The sequence below is a fragment of the Alligator sinensis genome, unplaced genomic scaffold (genome assembly GCF_000455745.1).
Source record: "Alligator sinensis unplaced genomic scaffold, ASM45574v1 scaffold285_1, whole genome shotgun sequence".
Classification (NCBI taxonomy): Eukaryota; Metazoa; Chordata; order Crocodylia; family Alligatoridae; genus Alligator; species Alligator sinensis.
This window is the reverse complement of record NW_005842235.1, coordinates 1271514-1279284: the sequence shown is the minus strand read 5'-3', so window position 1 is coordinate 1279284 and position 7771 is coordinate 1271514. Positions and strand designations below refer to the sequence as shown.

General features: G+C 49.6%; 1 protein-coding gene across 1 annotated transcript in view; it reads right to left on the bottom strand.

Annotated features, from left to right (window-relative positions):
* LOC102372648 (sodium- and chloride-dependent GABA transporter 3) overlaps positions 1-7771 on the bottom strand; it is a 309306-nt gene that overhangs the window by 15271 nt on the left and 286264 nt on the right. The window lies entirely within an intron of this gene.

Here is a 7771-nt window from a genome sequence, read left to right as displayed (position 1 = left end):
TCCCTGTGCCTGGGGTTATTCCTGACACTCCCCATACTACTGAATCTGCCACCCCCTAGCCCTGCACTAGCCCCAGCTGTCTCCCCACACCAGCCCCAGCCCCGGCCCTACACCCACACTGCCCGGGGGGCCCCGGATCCAAGGGCCAGAGTGCAGCCAGCCTCGGTTGCCACTGGGCTGGAGGGGACGGAGCCTTTGGGATGCCTGCACCCATCCCGTGGCACAGGATGAAGCCGTGGCTCATCTCAGTGCGCGGGGAGGGGGTGGCAGCTCCCGCTGCTGCATGCATCGCAGGAGCCATGTGCCTCTGGATCTGTGTGGGGCAGGGTGGGCTGCTGCTGCGGGCTGGGGCCGGGGCAGTACCAGGCTCTCCCCGAAGCGGGGTCTGAGCTCCACTGGGGTGGGCAGTGGTGGCACTAGGAAGGGGCTCAGGGGGGACTATGGCAAATTTTGGGGTGGCTGTACACATCCTGTAGCCCCCTCCCAGTGCCGCTGACAAAGCCCCAGCCCCAGCAGCAGCCTGTCCTGCCCCACAAAATTCAGGGGCATATGCCCACCATGCTTCCTGGGGTGTAGCAGGAGCCACCCCCTCCCCCTGCCCGACGAGCTGCTCATGGCTCAGTCCTGTGCCCACCAGCTGTGCAGTGCCTGCCCCTCCCCTAGCTCCATCCCCAGCCCCACTCCCTCTCTGCCCCTGCTGAAGCGGCCAGAAACCCTTGGCCGGGCTGCCTTGTAGCCCTACCACTGCCCCACATTTGGCGGGGCTAAGCCCAGTTAGCACCCTCCTTCCACCACCTATGGTCATCCATTCAATTTAACAGAGGAAGACAAACCCCTCCCACAAAGTCCCTATCATTCTGACCATGAGGTAAAATTCCTTTCTGATCCCAAACGTGGTGATCAATCTGACCCTCCACCCAAAGCTGCTGAGGAAGGCACAGCCCCTGACCTCCTCCCCAGCACCTGTAGCAGCAGGAGGAAAAATATTTCATCCCTATCCCACATGGCAACAAGGACATCCCAGAAGCACAGGTTAAAAATAAACACCTTACATTCTGGCTTCAATCTGGACACAGCAAGAATAATGCCCGACATCACACTCTCTTACTGGACAGTCTGAGCTTCCCTTTCTGTATCTCCTCTGTAAAATTATTCCAGCTCCTTTAATACTCTTTCAACCTAAGCCTGTTGTGGATCTTTGCTTTATTCTCCTGCTGCTGAGCATGGTTCTCTCCAATATCTAACTGCTTTAGGCTGAAGAGCATTTCTCATTATTTCCAAGCAATCTGTCTATTGTTCTTTACAGAGCACCACAGGCATAGTTCCTCCTAGATCATCCCTGACAAATTTGTATCCAACCACTTCCTAAAATGTCCTTAGGCAGTCTATTCCACAGCCTCACTGTTCTAACAATGAAGAAATTTTTCCAGATATCCAATTTAAACATACTTTGCTGCAACTTCAACCCATGGTATGAGGTGTTCTCTCTCTTCTTTATGGCAGCCCTTTAGATATTTGAAGACTATTATCATCTCACTTCTAAAGTGCCTTTTCCACAAGTTGAACATCCCTAGCTCCTTCAGCCTCTTCCTGGATGACTTACCTTCCAAGTTCTTTATCATTTTTGTTGCTCATTTCTGGAACCCTAACTTCTCCATGTCCTTTTAAAAATATGCAGCCAAAAAGGCACGAAATACTCTACATGAGGCCGAACCAACGTTGAGTAAACAGGCACTATCACCTCCCATATCTTGCACCTAATGCTTCTATTGATGTAGCCCAAATCTGCACTTGCCTTTTGTGCAGCTGCAGACTCTTACTGAGTCTCTGATCTTCCAAGACTTTTAGATCCCTCTCTGTAATGCTGTCATCCAGCCAGGTGTTACCCATTTTGGGTGTCTATTCACAAGCTCCAGGGTGGGAGGGGGGAGGCACTTTAATCAGAATGTCTCCGATAGCTGCTTTAATTAAAGTCCCAGCAGTGTCACATGTATTCAGTATTCTGCATTTCAAAATGGTGGCAGGAGCACTTGAACTAAAACTTGTTTGACGAGCTTTAGTTAAAATGCCTCCATTGCCATTTTGAAGCATGGTGACACTGAATAGACAAGAAGCGGAGACTGCTGGAGTGCATTAATTAACATATTCCAGCAAACTCAATTAAATGAGTCTGCTCTGTTGTGTGCTAATTGGCACGTATCAGAACAGACATCTGGCACATGTATAGGTGACTTTTGTGTCTGTATTTTTTATTCTTCTGCTTGAGGTCTTGTTTTGATGTTTTTAAGTGAAAGTTAAATGAACACTAATATTCATTTTAGTTTTACCAGATATTCTGTACTGGTTTATTCACCATTGCTCTGATACTGGAGGGGATGGCTGCCAATATTAAAATACCTCATATCAGATGGGATTAGCATGGAGTGTCTGGGGAGAAATGATAGGATGAGCAGAGGGATGATATAGAGTCTTTGGCATTTTCATGCCTACAAATCACTGGTTAAAATAGTTACCAAGATTATCCGTCAAATCAGTGCTGTTTTTCAAATGTTGACTAAAAGCTAAGAACATTCTTTGGACTATGCTGTACTTTTACTTGAATGGTGACTTTTGTCTGTTTATGCAAGGCCTCTTCACTGCAGCTGAGTAACTAGGTCAGCAACACTCAACCTCCTCAGAAAGGCCACCTGAGCCTCAGCTGGCTGATTGGTTTTAGGGATGCTTTTAAGGAGCTCTTGCAGCACTTGGGCCCTGCTGTGCTACAAAATGGCTTCAGTATGTGTATAGCTCTCACTAGGGCTGTGCAAAGCTTTGGGTGTTGATTTGATTCAGAGGAGATTCAGCCCAATTCGGTGGTCAAATTTCCAATTCCAAATCGAATCAGGGGACCAATTAAAAGGTCTGAATTGATTCAAAGCTCTCTAAATCTTCAGAAAAGATTTGGAGAGCTTCAATGCTTCGGACAGCCCCCGGTGGGACTCAGAGCTGGTAAGGGGCTGGAGGAATGGAAAGGGAACCATGGGGGGACCCCTGCCAGGCCCCATCCCTGCCTGCTATCCCAGCCCCCACTCAGCGGGGGGCAGTGAGGATCATCCCTGCTGGGCAGGAATGGTGAGTCTGGGGGATTTCTGTTTTGTTTTGTTTTTTAAAGGGCCGGAGCTGGGGCAGGCAGGGCAGTCATGGGGGTGACTGGGGGAGCAGGGTGGGTTGACCCAGCAGCACCCAGTGAACTGGGGCTTCTTTTCCCCCCAAGTGCCAGGAGCTGGGGCGGGCAGTGCGGCCATTGCTGATCTGGGAGAGCGGGCAGGGGATGGGTCTGGGTGATTCAGATGAATTGATTTGGGATAGTGATTTGAATCACCTAATCAAATCGCTGTCCCCTGAATCAGCCAAATCTGAATCTGAAGCGAATACTAGTCACCTCGCACAGGCCTAGCTCTCGCTTGTGTGACTTCAGTATCACTGCCTATGTTGCTTGAACCCAGTTTGATCTTGACTCTCTTCCTGACAACTACTTCTGGTTATGCCTGTGCATGAGCCCCGGTTTGACCTCAGCTTGCCCCCTGACTACAGATGCTGGTAATGCTTCCCCATTCTAACTACTAGGCATAATGCCTCTGTGCACTCTGACAGCTTGTTCAGCTGCCAATTTATAACTTGGTGAGGCTGTGGCAGGATGAAGCAGCCACTGGATCATATCTCTGGGGCTGACCTGCTGGTTGCACCTCAAGATTTTGAAGCCCAACCACAGGCCTGAAAGCCCTGAGCACCCCTCTCCCAGGTTTGGCTGTTCAACTAGTCCCTCCAGCAAACCATGAACCTAAGATTCCCCTAGCAGATAAATTCAATGGGGACCCCTATGGCTTCTGGGGATTCATTAATCAATGTTGCCTAGCTTTCTGACCGTGCCACAGAACATAAACCTCAGATGTTGCCAGGTTGGGGCTGATAATCAGTCTCCTGACTTGATATGCCCTGTCCTGGGTCTCCCTGCTCTTGGAGTCCTCAAGCCTTTATTGAAGTAATAGCTGGAATCTTTAGGGATCTGTGCATGACATACATGGTGAAATACACAAGTCAGGTCCATCACTCTGTGTCCATTTATGCTGATGAATTTAGGCACCTACCCACAGATACAGAATGGAATAAGGCAGCTCAGCACTTTCATTTACAGCAGGAGCTCCATGAGGATATCCAGGATGAGCTAACTCAAGTTGAGCTTCTGCCAACCCTGGACGGGCTTACTGACTTTTATATTCAAATTGCTGTTCTTCTGTCAGAACATCGGTAAGACAAGTGGGCCACACCCCAGCCTCTAGGACCTGCCAGGAACCCAGAAGTGTCTACACTACCACTAGTGGAGCCAATGGAGATAGAGACAATAAGAAAGAGGCTGTCCCCAAAAGAAAAGGGGAATGATATTCAGAAGGTCTCTGCCTCTGCTGTGAGAAGGCTGGGAACTTTCCTCAGATCTGTCCCTCCAACTCACTGTCAGGAAACCAACCAGCCCAGTTTTAGTAGAGGGTAGCAGGTTGGGAGGAAGAAGGAATTTCTAGGAGGAAGCAGAAGAACAATCAGTGAGATGTCTGGAAGGCATCACAACACCAAAACCAGCTGCCTATTCTTCATTTAGTCCTTCTGATGTGTACCAGAACCCATATCACTGCAAGAGACTAAGATTCCCCTTTGCTAGTTCCCCTCTGCCTACAGCATCTGACTATAGCTGACATATCCCAGCTGGCCCTCTTGGACACAAGGGCCTTGGGGAATTTTATGGTCTCAGCCTTTGCCATACAGTTAGGCTGAAACAGACTGCTGATATAGCAGAGTCAGTGAACAGTTCACCCTGCCCTCTGGGCCCCATGACCCAGGAAATGGTCTCCCTGGAAATACAGGAGAACACTGGGAGCTCCTTGTTTTCTATTTATTTAATTCCCCTGACTTTTTAACCATTGTGGGTACACCGTGGCTGTCATACCATAACCTCAATATTCTGTGGTTGGCAGAGGGAACTCTGATTTCGTTCTGTTTACTGTAGATGGACAAGTTTTCAGGGAAGTGTCCCAGGTTAGGATGCAGATCAGGCCCAAAACTGCTAGGCTCTTCGCTCCATCTGCAGAGGGAATGCAGCCTGAGCCACTGGAGTGTTCCAGTCTGACAGTCAGTGACCTATCTCTCCCTGCAAAGTACTGGGACCTGGCTGACGTGTTTGATAAGAAGGGGGAAAAACAACTTCCCCCACATCACTCATATGATTGCCTCGCTGACGTTGTGTCAGGTACACAAATCCCTTTTGGACACATCCCTCCTCAAACTAGAACTCAAGGCCCCCAAGGAGTATATCAAGGAGAACCTCCAAAAGGGTTCATTAGGCCCTCCATGTCTCCACCCAGGAACCTAGTTTTCTTAACCAAAGAAGGATGGCTTGCTTCAGCTGTGTGGACTATAGAGTCTTAGATAAAGTCACCATTCAGAACTGCTGCACACTCCCATTAATCCAAGAATTGCTGACAACAGGTCATCTACCTGAGTTTGCAGTGGGGGCAGGGGGCTGCCAAACTGCATTCCAGCATTTTTTCACTGTAAGCTTGTTGAACAGCAGCAGGCAAGAAAGGAAAAAGGACATTCTAGGAGATAGCAGGAGAGCAAATGCCCCCATTGCCAGATGTCTGGAAGGCATCATAACAGCAAAGCCACAACCACTGCCCCTGTGCCTGTACCTGTTCAGGCTCTGTCCAGGGGCGACAAAGGCTTCCACCTAGATCCCGGTGTGGCATTAAAAGGAGTACAGGCTGCTTTTGTCACTGCAGAAGATAGGTAGATGGGAGAGTGCCTGCAGTGTGAGACGTGTCTCCTGGTGGATTCCCTCAGGAACCAGGTAAGGAGGCTGCAGGAAGAAATGGCTATGCTAAGAAACATCAGTGAACACAAGGTCTGGAAGATCTGCAGGACTGAAGAAGCGGGTCAGCCAGAGAATGAGAGCAAGGAAGAGCTGGAGTCTCAGGAAAGAGGAAATTGGTAGCTTGTTACTACTGGCAGCAGACAGCATTCCTTTTCTGAGGCCCCAGCCATTCAAGTAAACAACACCTATAAAGCCCTTGTACTAGAAAAGAAGGACCTACACTCCATTGGTAAAAAAGGTGAAGCCATGCACCACAAATACTGGGAAGATTTAGTACTGCCATAAAGTTGAAGGTGGTTAAGGTGGTGGAGAGAGAACTTTTTGGTACAGGTGAAGGAGAGGCCAACTCTCTTAGGGGAGAAGCTCTTCTTGACTTGCTGCTCACAAACAAGGAGGAATTGGTTGATAATGTGAAGATGGGAGGCAATCTGAATAGTAGTGATGATGCTATGATATAATTCAAAATCTTCAGGCAAAGAAGAAAGGAAAGAAGCACAATATGGACACTGGAAGACTTGAACATAGTGGGGAGTGTGTGGCATCAGTGTGTAGTGTGGTATGGGAGAGGGGTGATACACCCACTCAGTATTTGGCCTCAGGGGCACCTGGCCCCCACTGGAGCAGATTGTGCAGCTTGTAACTCCTCTCCACTTACAAGCTGGGCAGCCCTGTTCTACAGGATACCAAGGTGATCAGGAGTGGCCAGCAGCAATTCACCAAGAGCAAGTCAGGCTTGAGAAACTGATTTTCTTTTACAGCAAGATGACAGGCTATGTGGATGGGAAAAGAGCACTGGATGTGCTATACCATTACAACCTGACTTTAACAAGGCTTTTGACACCATCTGCCATGACATTTTGTCATTAGTAAGCTAAGGAATTACAGACTAGACTAAAGTACTGTAAGGTGGTCCAAGGCCCCTGTTACTTTAAGAGGCAAGAGCAGCTGGCTGCAGCAGCAGAGGACGGCAAGCTGGTCATCAAGTCCAAGTGGAAACCCATGCACATTGCTAGGGAGCCACCTTATAGGAGGGGGTGGGTCTTCAGCGCACATAAGCCCAGTGCCTGAGGCCAGGCAGGCAGTCCGGCCCTGTATGCTTCAGGGAGAGGCGCTTCTGAGACAAAAAGACTGCCAGAGACCAAGCCACCCAGGGAAGGTGGAATCAGAGGGCTTCAAAGGAGGTCTGACTTGCAGGCAGCATTAACTCTGGAACCAGCTTCCAAGGGAAGTAGTGCTGGCTCCTACCTTGGGAGGCTTGATGATTACCTAGCTGGGGTCATTTGAGCCCAGTTTTCTCTCCTGCCCAGGGCAAGGGATCGGACTAGAAGATCTGCAAGGTCCCTTCCGACCCTAATCTATGAATCTATGAGTGGGGAAAACTTCTAGTTTCTGAAGCAGCTTGCTTGCATTTATTTTGTTTTGAGCTTGAGAAGGACCAGGTTGTGGCTACAAAGAAGTTCCTGGTGGGACACTTGGTGGCAGGCAGCCTAGCCTGGGGTCAGGGACTCAGACAGCTAAGGACTGAGTGAGTTGGGCCAAGGCTGGGAGACCCACAGGGAGAACAGCCCAGCCTGGGGTTGGGGACCCAGAAGGCCTGAGGGTTGGCTCAGAGCACAAGACAGGAGTCAGGAGTCCAGAAGCTATGTTCCAGGACAGTGGACCTGGGCTGAAGGGCACAACCAGAATAAAGGGGCCAAGGCTGGACAGGCTGAGGTGCTCTCCAAATGAACATTGAATAACATCTGTGAGGCACAGGTGTGGCTAGAGAGGTGGAAGGAGGTCATGAATAGCCTGTAAGACACTGACAGGGCCAGGAGGGCTCCAATTCTATCCTTGAGGGGCAGGACTAGAGTCAGCCAGGTACAGGAG